This window comes from Leptidea sinapis, chromosome 31 (assembly GCF_905404315.1).
Source record: "Leptidea sinapis chromosome 31, ilLepSina1.1, whole genome shotgun sequence".
Lineage (NCBI taxonomy): Eukaryota > Metazoa > Arthropoda > Insecta > Lepidoptera > Pieridae > Leptidea > Leptidea sinapis.
The window spans coordinates 4,575,395-4,579,575 of NC_066295.1; the positions used below are offsets into that span (position 1 = coordinate 4,575,395).

The 4,181-nt window shown below is 31.4% G+C and overlaps 1 long non-coding RNA gene across 1 annotated transcript; it reads right to left on the bottom strand.

The window, feature by feature from the left end:
• Positions 1-904: 904 nt before the first annotated feature.
• On the bottom strand, positions 905-2,579 carry LOC126974006 (uncharacterized). The gene is made up of 2 exons (XR_007731453.1): positions 2,425-2,579; positions 905-1,066 (listed from the first exon to the last, which is right to left on the bottom strand). It is a non-coding gene; the product is annotated as an uncharacterized LOC126974006 (long non-coding RNA).
• Positions 2,580-4,181: the final 1,602 nt, after the last annotated feature.

Below are 4,181 nucleotides of genomic sequence, written 5' to 3' on the forward strand. Positions count from 1 at the left end.
AATGTATGTTTGTATTCTATTCGACCGAACTCAATGAAATCTATATATATATCTAATATGTAATAGATTCGTTGAAGCTCAAGAAAGGTTTACATGTATAATTTATATCGCAAAACAGCGTTTGCCAGGTCAGCTAGTAATATAATAATCGCGATACAAAAATAGGTGTTGATCTTAGATGGATGAAAAGAAAATTTGAAGTTGTGTGTATTTTTTAATGCTGAATCATAATAATATAAAAATACAAAAAAATACAAAAAAACTATTTTGGGGTGAGTGACCCTCATCATTTAGGGGTATAAAAAATAGATTTTGACCTATTCTCAGACCTACCCGATATACACACAAATTTACAAACAAATTGGTTTAGCCGTTTCGGATGAGTTTGGTAACAAACACCGGGACACGAGAATTTTATATATAAGACTAGCTGACCCAGCAAACGTTGTATTGCCGATATTAAAATCGCGATACAAAAGTAACTGTTGATCGTAGATGGGTGAAAATTTGAAGTTGTATGTATTTTTTAAAACTGACTCATAATCAAACAAATTTAAAAAAAATGTCAAAAAAAATAAAAAATAAATTTTCGTGTGGACCACTTTTAACATTTAGGGTGATGAAAATGTTGTCCGATTCTCAGACCTACCTAATATGCTCACAAAATTTCATGAGAATCGGTCAAGCCGTTTCGGAGGAGTACGGGAACGAAGTGACACGAGAACGAAGTCACAAGAGTGACACGAGAATTTTATATATAAGATGTTAAAAGGGAGCAAATATTATGTTTAGGTATCAACGAGTAAGGTAGGTTTTGTGTTTAATTCAAAAATTTGTTCCATACGAAAATTGCAATTACGTGCAAGACATGTCAAAGACAGATCAATAAAATAAAATAATATAGTAATGACTAATTATTTAATGGAGTTAGTTCTGGAGCTGATGATAATGGCTTCTTCTGTACTTCTAGCAAGGGTGGCTGGAACAGCTTCTGAGACTGCTGCAGCAGTCCTCTACTTGACGCAAACATCAGCAGCAATGATATGGATACAAAGAATGACAGGACCTGAAAAAAATGTACGGGATTATAAATACAAATAAAACTACTAGAGCAGAACGTTATATTTTATCTAATTACACCGTTATCTAATTATATTATAATATGACTTTTTATAGATAATTGTTAATAGATTAATAAATAAAAACCATAATCTTCAATATTAATATTTAAGTTAATTCTACAATTACATTTTTTACGGTGAATAAACGTTTTCAGACTCAATGACACCAATTCTACGATTTCTGAAATGCTGTCCTTAAGTCCATTTATAACTTAATATTGATTTAAACAATCTTGTTGTAAATGTATGTGTCTTATAATGTGGTTGTCTAATGGTCATATATACCAGTGGGAGGCTCCTTTGCACAGGATGCCGGCTAGGTTATGGGTACCACAACAGCGCCTATTTTACCGTGAAGCAATAATATGTAAACATTAATGTGTTTCGGTCTGAAGGGCGCCGTAGCTAGTGAAATTACTGGGCAAATGAGACTTAACATCTTATTTCCAAGGTGACGAGCGCAATTTTTGTGCCGCTCAGAATTTCTGGGTAATTCAAGAATCCTGAGCGGAAAAGGATTTCACTTTACAAAATATAAATTAACTAAATACACTGCGTCTTGTTTAAATTGGCGCTTTTCGATTTTGAGCTTGTTTCAAACTTTTTTTCTAATCTGCTTTGAATAAAAATATATAAGGATTTAATATCTTTAAAAATTTACGTACAATAGATAGCTCTCGAGTCATAGTATTTCAGTTCTTTACTCCGTTATATGCCACACGCGAACTTATACTTGACTATCTCGAAGCTATATGTATATAATAACTACCTAATAACTAATACTCAAATAAAAGTTATTTATGGCCTGACTTGACTTTAAAATCCGACAATTCACTCTAGTTTTAACTGTTTTTCTTTAATTTAATATCACTAGCAGTATAAAGAAAATATAGTGATATAACACGTCGGATGGTTGTTAATTATAAATTGACCTTGGAATATCTAGTTTAAGCCCAACGCGCAGGTAATAATATTACTCTAAATAACATAATTTGTGTTTCCTAAAATCTAGAAAAGAAAATTAAATCGGGTGGTTGTTTTTTAGTCATGGCAAGGTCACTGACTTGTATAACCGCCCTAATATAACTGACATTGACATTTGACAGTGACAACCACACCTAATGATAGTGGACAGATTACAGAAATGTTTAGTTCGAACTTAGAACAAAAACGTACCTAATATAAGTGCCTGTTACTAGATCGACTATATTCAAAATAATTTTAATCATAATTTCAAAAACTACGTTTTACTATCAATATATGGAAAGTTAAAAATATCTTATGAAATTATTCTCTTTCTCACCGCTGATACACCAAAAGTCATAAATATTTGATAAGATGCCAACATTTTCACTTAAACACTAAATAATATAAAATCCAGATTTTCATATTATATTATTCTCATGGAATTTATCAAAACATGCTGTTTCATTGAAATCGCAACGATAACTAAACAGTCTGCAGTATGCGTAAGCATTAAACAAACATTAAAACAACAGCGGTGTGGCAACGTCGCGCATTGAGCAGACACACGTCAGATACGAGACGGAGGCATCAGTCACCAGACAGGTAATAAAATATTGAGTACCTACCTGTATTACATACCTACCTTGAATCGTAATAATATACCTAATAATATTATGGTACTTCACGTTCGCTGTTACTGTGTTATTTTAATTTTAGCTGTTGTTTACTTATTATACTAAACAATTGAGGCATGAGTCGAATAGAAATAACTATTTTGTAACTTTTTACTGATGTAGGCGTTACTTTGCGGAAATCCATAATTTTAAAAATGATTGATGATTTGTATAATTATGGACTCTTGCCAGATTTTGGCGAAACAGCAAGTCCTGGGGATGCCTCGTGTAGATGAGAAACACGTGTCGAATTGTTTAAAGACAAATATTAGCGGAATTAACACTAAAGAAAACTCAAATCATTTGTATATTTTGTAACTGTGTTTCTCTGCTTCTGTGTAACAAGCACTTTGCTAAGTGCAGAGCCACCACTCACTACAAATAACCTACAATGTATGTACCCTAATTTTAACGACTTAGATTACGTATATCTTGTTAACTTTAAGTAATTACTTTATATTAATTACCTATTAATAAATTCGATAATGGGAAGTTAAAGAATAAGTACTGTGCTGATATAGTGCAACTAAGTTGTTATGATTATTATAAAAGCCCGAATATAATCCTTTTAAAATTTTACTAGTCTTATTACATATTGTTATTTGTCACAAATTAAGGAAGATTTAAGAATATACCCAAACACTGGGTTTTGCGGGCGACTCATATAAATTGACAAGATAAATACTTTCTGTTTTCGGTAAATATAGCTTTATTAGACCAACTGCAAATTTAACATGAACATAAAGTCCTGAGAATTAGGAGTGATTTCGGTTCCTTGTGTTTCCAATATATTCCAGCATAGGTAATATTTTTTTTGTATAGTATTTAAAGATAATTTTTTTTAACAAATTATCTTGACCCACACTAGGCATAGCCTATAACTATGAGTGAGAGAAACAACGACATATTTAATACTAGATAATACCCCGCGACTTCGTCCGAGTACACACAGGACAAAGTACGAAGTAGCTACATTTCAATTAAATTCTTAAAATAAAAGAACACTTATCACATAATATACTGTCGCGAAACTTTTTGTAATTAATGACGTGTTCTGCAATGTCGTAGTACATTATTTTACTCTATTATCAAATAAACAATCAAATCTTTTTTCTTTATAATATTACTCGTATAGACCAAATACAAACTTAAACATACATAAATACATTTGAACATCCATGACTCGGAAACAAATATACAGGTTCATCATTTTTAATGTTTACACCTATTGGGACTTGAACCCAGGGCCTCTCGCTTAGTAAGAAGGTTCACTGATCACCACTGGTCAAATTATAATATTTTATCAACACTGAAAAGCTTGTTTACTCTTTGTGATGATAATTATTTTACATCTTAAATAATGGCGAATAAAATAATATTCTCACGTTGTATATTTTCTAGAATACTCTTTAAAATTAAG